The sequence below is a fragment of the Oncorhynchus gorbuscha genome, linkage group LG24 (assembly GCF_021184085.1).
Source record: "Oncorhynchus gorbuscha isolate QuinsamMale2020 ecotype Even-year linkage group LG24, OgorEven_v1.0, whole genome shotgun sequence".
Lineage (NCBI taxonomy): Eukaryota > Metazoa > Chordata > Actinopteri > Salmoniformes > Salmonidae > Oncorhynchus > Oncorhynchus gorbuscha.
This window is the reverse complement of record NC_060196.1, coordinates 30,506,103-30,524,009: the sequence shown is the minus strand read 5'-3', so window position 1 is coordinate 30,524,009 and position 17,907 is coordinate 30,506,103. Positions and strand designations below refer to the sequence as shown.

At 44.0% G+C, this 17,907-nt stretch overlaps 1 protein-coding gene across 2 annotated transcripts in view; it reads right to left on the bottom strand.

Moving 5' to 3' along the window:
* Positions 1 to 11,172, bottom strand: part of LOC124011992 (tenascin-X-like) — a 38,221-nt gene extending 27,049 nt beyond the window's left edge. The window contains exon 1 of one of the 2 annotated variants that reach the window (XM_046325314.1): positions 10,899 to 11,172. The gene's annotated coding sequence lies outside the window, so the exon portion shown is untranslated. Of the gene's footprint in view, positions 1 to 47; positions 138 to 10,898 lie in introns of those variants that run through there. The other variant, XM_046325313.1, reaches the window with a different exon arrangement.
* Between the last annotated feature and the right edge of the window lie 6,735 nt (positions 11,173 to 17,907).

The window sequence follows — 17,907 nt, the reverse complement described above, 5'->3', positions numbered from 1 at the left end:
GAGCATAAAAGCATTGGTAATGTAAAGTACAAATGCATAGGGCTTACCTGGATACTCTGCCTCTCTCCCTGACCAATGTCTGTCAGTCAGTCCAAAGCTCCCTCTCCCTGCTCTTGGAAAGCTCTGATTGACTGACCGTGAGAAAGGGAGGGGGGGATAGGAGAGTGGGAGGGAGGGAGAAGGAAAGAGAGAGGGGAGGAGAGCAGTAACATTTTCTCATACTTCAAGAATTTTTCCTCCCTCTCTCACTTCTCTCTCCTCTCCCTCTTTCTCTCTGATGTAATTCTATGTGCTTTACGGGTCCCTTTTGGGCGTTGGATTTCGATGGAAAACATTTTTTGGGATGTTTTGAACAACTGGGCCCATTCTGTAATCTTTTTTTGAACTCATCTTTGTCCTCTCCTTGGACACTTTAGGATGTTAGTGAGACATTCCTCCTTATCTTCCGTTTGCTTTTTTTTGGCAGTTGACAAAATCGGAATGTTTTATATCAGTCGTATTTGCTTCTTCGGACAGTACATTTGCACATATGGCTTGATGGTGCATCTGTTTTCAGACTTTTGCAAGATGCATCCTCGCTGTATTTTCTGTACTCTGTATGGCCGTAATAAAAACAGTCAGAATATATAGTTCACTTGTGCTGTGGATGAAATGTGGTTTTGGGCTTTAGGGGTATCGAGGGATTCTGGGAAGTGAAAATATGGAATTGTCTGATGTCTGTCGTGAGAAAAGGGGAGCCATCTCTAACTTGATGTCTTTTATAGGTGCATGGTTGAACGTATGTAAAGCTCACAGTAAAGTCAGATGACATAAGCAGATAGCACCATCTATCTACCAACCCATAGCACATCCCCAACTTCAGTCATTCTGTTAATCTTATAGTAAACACTCTCGCCTCTTCCAAAAGAATCTCACCCTAACTCGCCTAGTATCCAGCCCTATCCTCGCCTAGTAGAGCTACACTCTTTTCCAACTCCGAAACCATGGAAACGCATCCTTCGTCCCACAATAGTGCGACTCCTCATCCATCCACTCGTCATTGTCCTCCAGACTTTCCCACCTACCGTATCGTCCTCATTCTCACCCCAAAGTAGTTTCGAGTTTTTACAGATGCCGTCTTCCTCACTTGTTGTTACCACTCCCATGTGGTTAATGTTCTTTCCCTTGCAATCTGTGTAGACTACAATTGAAGAGCTCCATTGGCAAGATATTCTGTTGTGGTTAAAACCATCTACCAGGGTAGGGGTCATTCCTTTTTAACATTTTTGATTTCTAGGAATCAATTGAATTGAAACTAATTTGAGTGTTTGCCTCTTTCCCATCCTTCCTCCTCTTCCTGCTCCTCGCTCGGCCCACGCTCTTGACCCCATCAAGTTCACAGAGCCTGCAGACGGGTCAAAGGGCACCCTGAGACACAAAACAGGAGAGTAATAGGTGAAGCGAGAGGGTTTACTCCGGCCAAAATCTGTTCATGAAAAAAAGACCACTAAGTGAGGAAATTGTGTGTCGAATTTGGTAAAAAAACATTTTTGCTATATGAAGCTTATTTGAGGAAATAGAAGTTTCATAATGGCTAGGCTGTTACGAATGCACTGATATAAGTGGCATTTCTGATACTTGGGAAAGGAACACGTTATAAAATGAGTTGTGCCTGTTGTTCACACATGTATCTGCCCTCTCATTGGCTAGAATAGTCCCACCTAATCTCGCCTCCTCCCGCCTGCCTTCCATCTTTGAGGACGTGTACTTCTATTGTTAAAGCGGTCACTCGACTATCTTGTCAATGTAATAGATCATCTTTGACGAAACCAGAGGGTGCCAGGCAGCCAATCAAAGTGGTGATGTCAGATGCAGTGTGTTCCAGTTTAACCAGTGATGTTTCACTTCAATTTCTGGGTTGAGTTTCGGATGGAATGGACATAACCCGGTGCAGAACATCAGTTGGCCATCCCACTCAGGGATAGGAGTCTAATTTGAGTCCGTTGATATACTTTATGCACGTATAGAAAAGCTAAAGGAAAAGCTCAACTTGGCAGGTGCAATTTCTGTTTAAGGAAATGTTGAGCAGGTCACAACAAAAACACAATTGGTCTGTGCTACATTAGCTCTTATTTCCCCTCTGTGTTTGTGTCCCATGCTAACACACTGGCAACGAGTTGTTTTTTCCCCAAACCTTTATGTCAACTCACTATCAGCACCTCTTGCCTCATCTCTTGAGCTGTTCTTATCGTTAAACCAAAACACATTTCTCAATTTGTCCTCTATTCATATTTTAACATCATTTAGAAATGATTGTGGACATATCATGTTTACCGCTATCTTCCCCTCAATGTCATCATCCAGTCTTTTTTTGTTCGTTATCCTTATCATCAATATTATGCCATACCCTCATCGTGATCATGATCATCATGATCATCAACTGACAGTCATCCTGCACTTTCTAATTGGTCTCTGATGATGACACCCATGTTTTTTCCTTTTTCATCTGAATACGTTATATCACTCATGGGCTGCCCAATTCGGAACTTTTTTTCCACGAATTGGTCTTTTGACCAATCACGTTACATCTTTTCACATCCAATCTTTTTCAGATCTGATTTCTTAAAATATCAATTATTGGGGGAAAAAGTTTAGAATTGGGCTCCCTGTCTAAACGCGGCCATGGTGGTCAGACCTTTCTTTCATCTACATTGTCAGGCCACTTCATCTTTCATCTGTATTTCCACCTTTCAAATGCAAAGGCGTCAGTCTGAACCAAGCACACAGCGTCCTTTGTTCAAAAGCTCCTAGCAGGCTCATATTGTGTCAAGTGTAACAGAATAGGTACAGATGTTACTTTGACATTCGTGTCAGTTTTCTGGGGTCACCACATGGCAGAAGTTTCAGGAGGGTTTGTACATCAATAATGAGAACAAAGGGTGACAAGTAGTCACAAAAACCGAATTTACATGGCATTAAGTCTACTTTGGTTCATAGTGTGCAAAATAATTCCATTGGGTCAAATTGGCACCTTTGGGTTATGTACTGAAGACATTTACAGGCCACTGCATATTTGGTGTGGGATAGAAATTTGAGTCGTTTCAGGCCTTGAGATAAGGGCTTAAAGGGCAATTTAGTTTATTATTGTGCTCAAAAAGATGGTTGTCCTCCGTAGACGTGTGAGGAAAAAGCCCCCATTTAGCCTTTGAATACACATTTAAAATTCACTGTATGTCTAATAAATCAATATATTTGTTTATTTAATGGAGAAAAAAAAGATACATATGTAATTTATTTCCCTGAGCCTTCTTTGGCCCTTTCAATGCTCAGTCTCATAGTGTGGGCATTAGGAAACAAATGTAAAGATATTTACATACATAGCCCTGATTGTTTTTTCAATTATTTTTTATTTCTCCTTTATTTAACCAGGTAGGCCAGTTGAGAACACGTTCTAATTTACAACTGCGACCTGGCCAAGATAAAGCAAAGCAGTGCGACAGAAACAACAACACAGAGTTACACATGGAATAAACAAGCGTACAGTCAATAACGCAATAGAAAAACTATGTACAGTGGGTGAAAATGTAGTGAGGTAAGGCAATAAATAGGCCATAGTAGCAAAGTAATTACAATTTAGCAGATTAACACTGGAGTGATAGATGAGCAGATGATGGTGTGTAAGTAGTGATACTGGTGTGCAAAAGAGCAGCAAAGTAAATAAAAACAATATGGGGATGAGGTAGGTAGATTGGGTGGGCTATTTACAGATGGACTATGTACAGCTGCAGCGATCGGTTAACTGCTCAGATAGCTGATGTTTAAAGTTAGTGAGGGAAATGTAAGTCCCAAGATTCAGTGATTTTTTGCAATTCGTTCCAGTTACTAGCAGCAAAAAACTGGAAGGAAAGGCGGCCAAAGGAGGTGTTGGCTTTGGGGATGACCAGTGAGATATACTTGCGGGAGCGTGTGCTACAGGTGGGTGTTGTTATCATGACCAGTGAGCTGAGATAAGGCGGAGCTTCACCTAGTATAGACTTATAGATGACCTGGAGCCAGTGGGTCTGGCGACTAATATGTAGCGAGGGCCAGCCGACTAGGGCGTACAGGTCGCAGTGGTGGGTGGCATACGGCGCTTTGGTAACAGAACACTGTGATAGCCTATATCCAATTTGCTGAGTAGAGTATTGGAAGCTATTTTGTAGATGACATCGCCCATCGCGGCGTGAGTGAAGGAGACTTTGTTGCTAAATAGAAAGCCGATTTTAGATTTGATTTTGGATTGGAGATGTTTGATATGAGTCTTGAAGGAGAGTTTACAGTCTAGCCAGACACCTAGGTACTTATAGATGTCCACGTATTCTAGGTCAGAACCGTCCAGAGTAGTGATGCTAGTCGGGAGGGTGGGTACGGGCATCGAACGGCTGAAAAGCATGCATTTGGTTTGCTAGCGTTTAAGAGCAGTTGGAGGCCACAGAAGGAGTGTTGTATGGCATTGACGCTCGTTTGGAGGTTAGTTAACACAGTGTCCAAAGAAGGGCCAGATGTATACAGTATGGTGTCGTCTGCGTAGAGGTGGATCAGGAAATCACCCACAGCAAGAGGGACATCGTTGATATATACAGAGAAAAGAGTCGGCCCGAGAATTGAACCTTGTGGTATCCCCATAGAGACTGCCAGAGGTCCGGACAACAGGCCCTCCGATTTGACACACTAAACTCTGTCTGCGAAGTAGTTGGTGAACCAGGCGAGGCAGTCATTTGAGAAACCCAGGCTATTAAGTCTGCCGATAAGAATACGGTGATTGACAGAGTCGAAAGCCTTGGCCAGGTCGATGAAGACGGCTGCACAGTACTGTATTTTATCGAGGGTGGTTATGATATCGTTTAGGACCTTGAGCATGGCTGAGTTGCACCTGTGACCAGCTCGGACACCGGATTGCACAGCGGAGAAGGTACGGTGGTTTAGGATGGTTTAGAGCCCACCCACTTACCCAGCTGAACTGTTATCGGTCTATTATAATCAGATCACATTGCGATGTCATGATGTGGGCCAACAGTTCCATTCCACCTGAACAGGCTAAAATTACAGGCAATTATTTTGAAAGAGTTCTTACACCAAAAGGCCATTATCATCATTGTCACAATTTCAGTGTTATTTCGACCTCATAGTGTAGAATTATCATTTTTTTAAATCAGTTTTTTAACTGCACTGCCGCTTTTCTGGATTTTAGTTAATGTATCATGCATTTTTTCCCCCCCTCAATGATTTGACCTTCAAGTGGCCAGGAGTGTGGCTTAGCGAAGGGACACAGGTATACATTCTGGTTCAGCTCAACTCTCCTTTCAACTGAAATAGTCTTCTCAACAGACTCCTATCACAAGCTGAAACCATCCAGTTAAAGACTCAGGGATCAGAGGCAGGAAGGAGAGGGGTCACGGATGTTTTCCAGCAATGAGGTCCACTCAGTGTTGCTCGCAGTCAATTAATACATCACTAATGTGCAGATGTAGTCCTCTAAGTATTTTCCGCAGCTAAAGTCGTTAGTTTTCCTTTTTTTCACCCTCACTACCAGTCCGTTTCCTGTATTTGCAAAACATGTTTCCCTCTAGGCCATTTCCCCGGGGCCTTGTCAATTACAAAAACCAAACCCTGCATGTTTTTACTTTGTGACATGGCCGCAAAATTGAGGAGATGGGGGGGGGGGGGGGGATCTGTTACGCTCGTTTAATGTTCAGCTGTCCAGGCCAGGCTTTTGATGAATGTACCGTATGTGTGAGCACCATCGGCGATGGCAATCAATCAAGTGGAACGATTCAAACACATTGTAAACAGCCTCTCTGTTTTGACATGAAGGGTTGGACCGTAAGACAAGGGGGATCGTGGTGCATATAAAGAGGGTGTCTGGTTACTCACGCTAATGGGGTGTGTATATTTGGACATTTTCAGCCTGGTTTGTTGTGGTCAATTTGTCCATGTGTCACTGAATGTTTTTGCTGTGGTTATCCCCAGTGCGTGTGTCAATCAACTGCAGGTAAGGCACTGAAGCGAACTGACATCGGCATGCTGAGCATAAATCGGAGCTGTACAGAGGATCCTGTAAGTTTATCAGTGTTTCTCCACCAGCTGCTGTGTCCATGTCTTATCACATCATATCTCTGTAAGGATATCAATCAGTCAACGACAGCTGCAGCTAGCGTTGTGTTTTTTATTCGAGGCAGACCGTATTACTCCAAATCATTTGCAACGCAACAGTTTCCTAATTGGATCATGTGCATACACTATCTGCACCAGTCCATTCCTTGCCCCCCGTGAATTTACAGTGAAATTAACGGCACTGGAAAAACAGCCAAAGTGCTTTTGACATAAGCGCAGATGATTTGTGCTGTCAAAATGGGTCCTTTTGTGTAAGCTGCCAAACCTACTGATCCTAGATCAGTGTCTTCCATTTATCAGAATAGAGAGCTTGCGGCCTAGTGTGACTGAAAGGGGATTCTGTGGCTGGCACTGAGTGTGGGGCGGCAGTCCTAGACGTCTCGGGTGTCATAGATGTGACTCTGTGACGTTATCCAGCTACGGCAGTGCGTCTCAGGCCACATGAAAGAGCCCCCTCCACCCTTCCCACAAAACCACATCACAGACCCTCCAGGTCGACTCTGTACTTACAGTTCCCCATGCTAATGCATGCAGGAGTGCCCCATCAAAGGCCTGCAATGATTGGCAGGCATGTTAATGCCATGCATATATATATGCGATGCATGTTGTGCCACATATACTGTACAGCCCGTTTAGATCAACTGGGGCATTTCAAATAAAGGGTGGGGAAAGAAAGAGGTACGTCAAAAGAGGGTAGTCACCAGCCTCACTTGGCAGTTATAGGATGAAACTGGTTTGGTGAAGGTATTTTTTTTCTTCAGAAAGCACTCAAATGTGGGGCGAACATGAATGGAGTGTAATAACGTAGGGTATATCAGACTTCAAGAGTTTACCTATAGTTCATCAACCATAACAAGACAAATACTAATGCATTGTCATGTGCTATTCAAGTAATCTATCTGTCACATTAAATAAGAAATATGTGCAATTGCAAGTTTCATATTCAGAAAGTTTACCAGTAGCATCTGTTGAAGAATTCTGAGCACATATCCTAGAATGGCCATCCATGTTGTTCTCTGGATTGGGGTCTCACGTAAATAGTAAGTGATTCGATGCTGTATGTCACAGAGGATTACATTTTTATATATGCATTAATATCCTGTTTCACTGTACTATCAGGACGTGGATGTCTGGCCCTGAGCCCAGTTGAAATCCGTTAGGACTTACTAGGCAGGCGCTCTCTACTCATGGGCCGTAATATTGTTGATTGACACCGGAATACTAGAGCTGGTCGTTTGGTACTTGGAGCACCGCTTTGTGTTAGCATTACTCAACACTTGTTATAGCACCGCTTTGTGTTAGCATTACTTAACACTTGTTATAGCACCGCTTTGTGTTAGCATTACTTAACACTTGTTATAGCACCGCTTTGTGTTAGCATTACTTAACACTTGTTATAGCACCGCTTTGTGTTAGCATTACTCAACACTTGTTATAGCACCGCTTTGTGTTAGCATTACTTAACACTTGTTATAGCACCGCTTTGTGTTAGCATTACTTAACACTTGTTATAGCACCGCTTTGTGTTAGCATTACTCAACAGTTGTTATAGCACCCCTTTTCTGAAAGACATGGGCTCAAACCTACGCAAACACTAACAAAACATACACATATCCATCCACACGTGCCATACAGACGTGACCTGCCTACCCTCTGTGATCCGATATACCCAGGTTTTTTTCAGGGGTCAGATCTTTCTGGCCACACATAGAGATAGAAACACCATCCACTCTGTCTTGACTCAGACTTTGCAAAGGTGCAATCCAAACTAGCACGCTCCAGGTAGGTTAAACGGAATGCACAAACACACAGGCACATATACCGAAGCTTCAAGCAGCTGTGACTTGAGATTTAATCAAAGAGCTTTCTCACTTCAAGACGACTTAAATCTTTCAAAATGACTTGAACGCGTATTCTGATTGTTGTTCGCTCATGCAGGACTTGCCTTGAATTATACTATTGGTGGTTGCACACGTAATACACTGTTGGATACACAAATAGATGTGTACTTTTTATGGGGCAGTTTCTATGGAATTCCAAACAAACAGTGAATGCCATATGGTGCACTAAGTGGGGGCTTGGAAAGAAAATTCTGTTTTGTCCATCTTCAGAAGGCAGAGTAGGGACTGGAAGGACATCAAGAAACAACAGAGAGAGAGAGAGAGATTACAAGACAAGCCACTATCGCTCTCATTCACTGATTTTTTTTAATGCCATATGGTGCTCTTCATTCTATGAAAGCCTGGAGGACAGGGAACCTGGAGTGAGCATGGCCCTTTTACAAATGGAACGTAGGTCTTATACCAAGGCTACTCACTTTGAGTTTTAGAATGGTGTCGGGTGTGTTTAGTCCCCCTCCGAATGAATCCTTATTACCAGTGATTTGATTGGTTTCATGTTTAACAGAACTAGAGACTCTGAAGTAACTACTGGATTAAACCAGCCAGGATAGAGGCTTTGCCAGGCCTACTGAATATCCTTATCAAGCATTTCTATTAGATACTATAATACCTTGCTTAATTTGAGCCAGTTTGCTACAGCAGGACAATAATCCTGCAACAACATAAAATGTTAATTGTTATGTGGATTATAATTAATAGACATTTTTGTAGAGGTTGACAAACATTTCGTAAGGGAAATTCAAGTGTAAATTACAAACTTCTGAAGCCGTTTTATACTTCAAATACACTCCAAGTGTTACATTTCCTGCATTGCAGGAAAACTATCCTGCAACAGGTTGATCAAATGAAGATCCTACATCTGTTTCTGCTTCGCTTACGGACGCTGATATTGCTGTAGCAACCACATAATTAAGGCGCCTATTCTATGACCTCACCGTAAGGATAGGGTTCGGACTTATGATTAAAATCCATGTCTTTGCCTAAAAAGCTCAAGATCTCTGGTAATTTCTGTTCTCTCTCAAAGCCACCCTGGAATTTGCTACTGGTCTACTTCAGAGCATGGATTTGTCAGTGGGCTGGCTCTTGAGGAAGGATTTCATTAGCATCTTAAAGGGTAAAAGTTTCCCATTGATTTAGGCGTCTCTTTGCGATTGGATGTAAGCCAGGAATGGGGTATGTTTTCGCTGCATAATGCTCTGGGAAAGGAAGGTTAGCTCCAGGGGCGCCACTTTGGTTTTAAAAGTGGGGGGGGACATAACCTGGCGTGGGGTCTGGGGGTCCTAACCCTGAATTGTTTTGGCCATGTAAAGCTAATTTCCTGCATTTTTACACAATCCAATATACCGTCTCTATTTAGAAAAGTAAGAAAAAATGCCCACTGTCATCAAGTTAGGTAAGGGATCATGTTTTAGTGATTAATAAGGTTGAACTAGATCAAAGTCAATTCAATAATAAATATTGTGTTGCACCTTTAACCAACAGCCTAACAAATGAACAACTCTTGAAAAAATTCAAAGACTTTTGATTGTCTTTATTAAGACATCCTCTATATCAAATTTCAGCCAGACCGACCAGCCAGCCCGAGCCGCCCTCACGCCCGAGCCGCCCTCACGCCCGAGCCGCCCTCACGCCCGAGCCGCCCTCACGCCCGAGCCGCCCTCACGCCCGAGCCGCCCTCACGCCCGACCCCCACAAGTCTAGTCAATAACTCAACTCTCTCCCAACACAATTTTCTTTCCAGTTCACACCGTACATTTTTCTAATTCCCAAGGGAAAGGTTTGGAAACAAAGAACTTAACAAAAAAATACAATATATATAATATATAACAAATACACCTCAAATATACATTGACACACAGAAACATCAAATCCTCCATATCGTTAATCTCATAGGATGAACAGTACTGTAGAGCTCTTTTTACTTGCACACAATATAGATGGGTCGCCCCTTCCTGTCCGTAGAGGTCTACCACCCTGCAGAGCCCAAATCCAACACACCCCACTCAGCTATAGGATCTTAGTGAAACATTCATTATTTTGGGTGTGTTAGGCCAAGACAGCAGACCCCCAGGGCCAGACCCCCAGGGCCAGGACTGAGCAGCCCAGCAGCTACAGCTTGCCTAAATTGTTACCCCCCCCTGACGTGGGCATGTTTTCAATACAGCCTCCTTTTGTCGTACTGTATTCCATATAAGTCATCCAGACCTTATGGAAGTTGCCCAGTATACCCATAATCTTGTAATAAATCAAATCTCGTGATGCATAACTTGGACATTGTGGGAGGATCACCAACCTTTCAATTAATGCCAATGCATTACTTAGCCGCTATAAATGCTTGGTTACACAGTTTCTTCAGATAACAGTCTCCAGTACCAACATTTCCAAGCAAACAAAAACAGAGAGAAGGGATAATCTGTAGACATGCGGAGATAAATGAACACACTCTTTGCCAGAATTAAGCCAACCTTCACAAGACCATAACATACGCAAATATGTCCCCTTTTGTGTTTTACACCTCCAGCAGAGGAATAACATGTCAGAGTGCATGACGTTCAGTTTCACTGGCATATAGTACGTTCTATGGTTTTAAACTGCAGTAATTTATGTCTGAGTTGACAGGAACATCAGCGGGCATTCAAACACATCTGTATCCATTCATCATCATCATCCTCATCAATAGCTTCCACCAGGTCTTCCTCATATTTCTGCTTGACATGTTTTGTGTCGTGGGGAAAAACCCTTTTATCAACCCCATACAGTTTGGAAATCAACTTTGGAGGTTTTGTCAGACTGCCTTAAAATAGCATCTGGCTTGTCCAGTGTTTGCTGCACAAGGAGAATAACGTGTGCAAAGATTCACCTCACCTCCGTCATAGACTGGTCTTCCCTGGCTGCCTGAGCTTGCTGAGACTCCTGTCGCCATCTGATCGTCTTAAAATGACGCATGACAAAGAATTACCTTGGTGTACATTTTTACATGATATTATCCAACAATCGAATCAATGGTTCAGTCATTTAAATGACCATTACTCCCAAATCCCAGACTGTAGCGTTAAGCTTAAACTGCTGTCCTGTAGCTACTATAGGTCTACCCATCAATTCAAAATGGAACTTTGTATCATTCACTGATATTGTTAATATACTGCTCCGTAGACTGGTCTTCCCTGGCTGTCTGACCCTGCTGGGACCCCTTGCACCAGCTGATCCTGCTAAAACATAATGAGCATAGTGTTGGGTACTGACTGCACCAGAGGGCTGAATTCCCGCTGGGATTATTGCAGCTCGGGCGCTCAGACAGAAGATTAAAATATTTTTTTATTTTTTTTAACAGATTATTTGGAAACGGTACTCTTTCTGCTTTGTATGCGTTAGCCTACCTATTATATTAAAAGCACATGTTTTTAGCTGCTCAAACTTCAGTAGCCTACCCCTCCTAGTTGGGCGTGAGAGTTCAAGTGTGCCTAGTATGTGTGGTCTCACTGAAATAGTGTAGGCTGCCAACATGGGCAGAGAATCACGTGGCAGTTAACTTGAATATAAAATGTACTTAAATATGATCAGGCTAGTTTGCTACAGTGTCTTTAAATGAATATTTATATTGGAAGAAGTGGAGGGCGCTCAACCAACGTGAGTCAAGTCAAATCAAATCCAATGTTATTTGTCACATGTGCCGAATACAACTGGTGTAGACCTTACAGTGAAATGCTTACTTGCCAACAATGCAGTTTTAAGGAAAAACCTAAAAATAAAGAAAGTAAGCGATAAGAATGACAAATCATTCAAGAGCAGTGGTAAAATAACAATAGCGGGCTATATACAGGGGTAATGTGCAGGGGCACCTGTGTCGAGGTAGTATGTACATGTAGGTAGAGTTATTAAAGTGACTATGCATAGATAATAACAGAGAGTAGCAGCAGCATAGAAGGGGGGGGGGGACAATGCAAATAGTCTGGGTAGCCATTTTATTAGATGTTCAAGTGCAATCAAAAAATCTAATAATCATTGAAAAGGAAAAGGCACAATGCCCACAAAGGTTTTTCATTGCCCACAAACCTTTTCATTTTCAATAAGAATTGAGTACCCATTTATTTGTCTCTGCCTGCAAATCGTCCTTCTAAAAGGTAGGCTACAGCGCATTTGGAAAGTATTCAGACCTGTAACGGTATTCATAGTCTGAAGAAGAGGAATCATCGGACCAAAGCGTAGCGTGGTAAGTGTTCATGCTTTCTTTATTAAAACTGAACACTATAACAAAAGAACAAAGGGAATAACCGAAACCGTCCTGAAAGGTGCAAAACACTAAACAGAAATTACTACCCACAAAAACCCTGTGGGAAAAGGCTACCTAAGTATGGTTCCCAATCAGAGACAACGATAGACAGCTGTCCCTGATTGAGAACCATACCCGGCCAAAGCAAAGAAATACAAAAACATAGAAAAAGGAACATAGAATGCCCACCCAAATCACACCCTGACCAAACCAAAATAGAGACATAAAAAGCTCTAAGGTCAGGGCGTGACACAGACCCCTTGACTTTTTCCACATTTAGTTACGTTACAGCCTTATTCCAAAATGGATTAAATAAAGAAAATATCCTCATCAATCAACACAAAATACCCCATAATGACAAAGCTAAAACAAGTTTTTAGAAATGTTCCCTTGACTCAAAATAGAGCTCCGGTGCATCCTGTTTCCATTGATCATCCTTGAGATGTTTCAACAACTTGATTGGAGTCCACCTGTGGTAAATTCAATTGATTGGACATGATTTGGAAAGGCACACCTGTCTGTATAATGTCCCACAGTTGACAGTGCATGTCATAGCAAAAACAAGCCATGAGATCAAAGGAATTGTCCAGAGAGCTCTGAGACAGAATTGTGTCGAGGCACAGATCTGGGAAGGGTACCAAAATGTTTGTGCAGCATTGAGTCTGTGATAGAAGATTGGAACCACCAAGACTCTTCCTAGAGCTGGCCGCCCAGCCAAACTGAGCAATCGGGGGAGAAGAGCCTTGGTCAGGGAGGTGACCAAGAACCCAATGGTCACTCTGACAGAGCTCCAGAGTTCCTCTGGGGAGATGGGAGAACCTTCCAGAAGGACAACCATCTCTGCAGCACTCCACCATTCAGGCCTTTATGGTAGAGTGGCCAAACAAAAGCCACTCCTCAGTAAAAGGCACATGACAGCCCGCTTGGAGTTTGCCAAAAGGCACCTAAAGGACTCTCAGACCATGAGAAACAAGATTCTCTGGTCTGATAAAACCAAGATTGAACTCTTTGGCCTGAATGCCAAGTATCACGTCTGGAGGAAACCTGCCACCATCCCTACGGTGAAGCATGGTGTTGGGGATGTTTTTCAGAGGCAGGGATTGATAGACTAGTCAGGATCGAGGGAAAGATGAACAGAGCAAAGTAAAGAGAGTTCCTTGATGAAAACCTGCTCCAGAGCGCTCAGGTTCTCAGACTGGGGCAAAGTTTCCCCTTCCAAAAGAACAACGATCCGAAGCACACAGCCAAGACAACGTGGTGTCGGTCCTAAATCCAGCCAGCTGACCGCTCCAAACAGTCTTAAAGCACAGCGTTGCCACTGAAACTGGGGGGGGGGAACAAAAATGCAATTTCAGAATGTGGGGGGGACATGAACCCCTCATCCCGTCCGTCCGCAATGACAGTTGCACCCCTGGTTAGCTAACTATTCACATGACATACTGTATGGGTAATAGTTGGCGACTATCATTGTAATGAAACAGACAATGATGTAGGTGGCAGAAGTTAGGCATTGGCGAAGGGACATTTGGAAACAGAAAAAATGTAATTGAAAAAGACCTTTCTGTCTCTCCGGGGACGTGAAAGGGCACCATTGTAACAAGGAATAGAGGAAAAGTTGTTTTTTTCTCAAACTCAAAGCCGACCATTCAGAAAAAAGGAGTTTAAGAATCTGAGTAATGCTGAATGTGTGTGAGAGAGAGGGGGGAAATCAAGGGATGCAGAAACATTAAATAAATATCACAGCTGGGGCAGTAAAAATGAAAAAAGAGAGGGGGAGTGTTGCGAATGAAATATTTGACTTCAATGCTTTGAAGGAGGGCTGTTTACCTGGCTGTTGACTCAGAGTTAATGAGCGGGTTAACGTGACATTAGGCACAGTGGGGCCTAGTGTTGGTGGGACAGTACACCTAGTGTTTGTCCCACCAGTCGCTTTGGTCCCACTTTGTTCAGTGAACTTGGAACATGCTAATTTCACAGAAGTAGTTACGGTATATAGAAATGCACTTAACAAATCACTTTCCGTTCCAGATTGTTAGGGATATTGCAACACACAGTGCTTGTATGTGAAGCGTATAAATTGAGCCAAATCTGGTGAGTTACGGCAAGCTCCATATAAATACCCCTATTGAGACTACTGTAGGTCATTTTAGTTAGCAAAACACAGTCAATCTCTGTTGACACTTGCTGACCTCTAAGCCACAACCTCTTCTGAGGGGGCACATGAGTCCACAGCACACAGAGTTCCCTAAAGTACTTCAAGTACTGCTGGCCAAAAATAAACAACAAAAATGTGTCAAATAAATAACAACAAATACACTCCTGAAGTGGGTAGAATGTTTATTAGCTGTATAATTTTTATTAGTCTAGTCTCATAAGATACATAACAGAATGTGTATGTGTGTGTGTTCCATTAATAGGCATTTAATAGCATTTTATGTGAACAAGCTAGAGAACATTTGAGAATGTTTGCTCGTATAGCTTTGCTCAAACTGTAAATGTGTTTGTGTTTTTATTGACATATACAGTGCCTTCAGAAAGTATTCATACCCCTTGATTTAGTCCACATTTTAATGTGTTACAGCCTGAATTCAAAATGTATCACATTTTCCCCCCAACCATCTACACACAATACCCCATAATGAAAAATGAAAATGTTTAGTAAAATTTTTGTGCAAATGAATTTAAAGTGAATAAAGAAACATATCATTTACATATGTATTCACACCCCTGAGTCAATACTTTGTAGAAGATCCTTGCGGCGATTACAGCTGTCTTTTTGGGTAAGAGCTTTCCACACCTGCAGTGTGAAACAATTGCCCAATAATATTTTCAAACTTCTTCAAGCTCTGTCAAAGTGGTTGTTGATCATTGCTAGACAACAATTGTCAGGTCTTGCCATAGATTTTCAAGTAGATTTAAGTCAAAACTGTAACTCGGCCACTCAGGAACATTCACTGTCTTCTTGGTAAGCAATTCCGGTGTAGATTTGGCCTCGTGTTTAAGGTTATTGTCCTGTTGAAAGGTGAATCCATCTCCCAGTGTCTGGTGGAAAGCAGACTGAACCAGAGTTTCATCTAGGATTTTGCCGGTGCCAAGCTCCATTCCGTGCATTTTTTTATCCTGAAAACTTTAACGATTACAAGCATAACCTGTCATGCAGGTGAAAGAGGACCCAAAAGCGACTTAACAGAAACAGAGTTTATTTAAGTCCAAACAGGGAATAACAGAAATCCTCTAGTCTGTAGAGGGGAATAACTGGAGAAGCGGCCACAGACTGCAGGTCGCTTCGGGTAGGCGCAGGCCGTAGTTGACAGAGACACCTGCTCACACGCAGCATCTGATGAAGGCAAAAAACACGACAGGACAGGGCGATACACAATCACAGCAAAAACACGACAGGACAGGGCGAAACGCAATCACAGCATGGTGAATACTAAACAAGGAACCGACGGGACAGGAACGGAACACAAAGGAATAAATAGGGACTCTAATCAGGGGAAAGGATCGGGAACAGGTGTGGGAAGACTAAATGATGATTAGGGGAATAGGAACAGCTGGGAGCAGGAACGGAACGATAGAGAGAAGAGAGAGCGAGAGAGTGAGAGAGGGAGGGGGAGAGAGAGGGATAGAAGGAGGGAAAGAACCAAATAAGACCAGCAGAGGGAAACGAATAGAATGGGGAGCACAGGGACAAGACATGATAATAAATGACAAACATGACAGTACCCCCCACTCACCGAGCGCCTCCTGGCGCACTCGAGGAGGAATCCTGGCGGCAACGGAGGAAATCATCGATGAGTGAACGGTCCAGCACGTCCCGAGACGGAACCCAACTCCTCTCCTCAGGACCGTAACCCTCCCAATCCACTAAGTATTGGTGACCCCGTCCCGAGAACGCATGTCCATGATCTTATGTACCTTGTAAATAGGTGCGCTCTCGACAAGGACGGGAGGGGGAGGGAAGACGAACGGGGGTGCGAAGAAAGGGCTTAACACAGGAGACATGGAAGACAGGATGGACGCGACGAAGATGTCGCGGAAGAAGCAGTCGCACAGCGACAGGATTGACGACCTGGGAGACACGGAACGGACCAATGAACCGCGGAGTCAACTTACGAGAAGCTGTCGTAAGAGGAAGGTTGCGAGTGGAAAGCCACACTCTCTGGCCGCAACAATACCTTGGACTCTTAATCCTGCGTTTATTGGCGGCTCTCACCGTCTGTGCCCTGTAACGGCAAAGTGCAGACCTCACCCTCCTCCAGGTGCGCTCACAACGTTGGACGAACGCTTGAGCGGAGGGAACGCTGGACTCGGCAAGCTGGGATGAGAACAGAGGAGGCTGGTAACCCAGACTACTCTGAAACGGAGATAACCCGGTAGCAGACGAAGGAAGCGAATTGTGAGCGTATTCTGCCCAGGGGAGCTGTTCTGCCCAAGACGCAGGGTTTCTGAAAGAAAGGCTGCGTAGTATGCGACCAATCGTCTGATTGGCCCTCTCTGCTTGACCGTTAGACTGGGGATGAAACCCGGAAGAGAGACTGACGGACGCACCAATCAAACGACAGAACTCCCTCCAAAACTGTGACGTGAATTGCGGGCCTCTGTCTGAAACGGCGTCTAACGGGAGGCCATGAATTCTGAATACATTCTCAATAATGATTTGTGCCGTCTCCTTAGCGGAAGGAAGTTTAGCGAGGGGAATGAAATGTGCCGCCTTAGAGAACCTATCGACAACCGTAAGAATCACAGTCTTCCCCGCAGACAAAGGCAGACCGGTAATGAAGTCTAAGGCGATGTGAGACCATGGTCGAGAAGGAATGGGGAGCGGTCTGAGACGACCGGCAGGAGGAGAGTTACCCGACTTAGTCTGCGCGCAGTCCGAACAAGCAGCCACGAAACGGCGCGTGTCACGCTCCTGAGTCGGCCACCAAAAGCGCTGGCGAATAGACGCAAGAGTGCCTCGAACACCGGGATGACCAGCTAACTTGGCAGAGTGAGCCCACTGAAGAACAGCCAGACGAGTGGAAACAGGAACGAAAAGGAGGTTACTAGGACAAGCGCGCGGCGACGCAGTGTGCGTGAGTGCTTGCTTAACCTGTCTTTCAATTCCCCAGACTGTTAACCCGACAACACGCCCATAAGGAAGAATCCCCTCGGGATCAGTAGAAGCCACAGAAGAACTAAACAGACGGGATAAGGCATCAGGCTTGGTGTTCTTGCTACCCGGACGGTAAGAAATCACAAACTCGAAACGAGCGAAAAACAACGCCCAACGAGCTTGACGGGCATTAAGTCGTTTGGCAGAACGGATGTACTCAAGGTTCTTATGGTCTGTCCAAACGACAAAAGGAACGGTCGCCCCCTCCAACCACTGTCGCCATTCGCCTAGGGCTAAGCGGATGGCGAGCAGTTCACGGTTACCCACATCATAGTTGCGCTCAGATGGCGACAGGCGATGAGAAAAATAAGCGCAAGGATGAACCTTATCGTCAGACTGGAAGCGCTGGGATAGAATGGCTCCCACGCCTACCTCTGAAGCGTCAACCTCGACAATGAATTGTCTAGTGACGTCAGGAGTAACGAGGATAGGAGCGGACGTAAAAC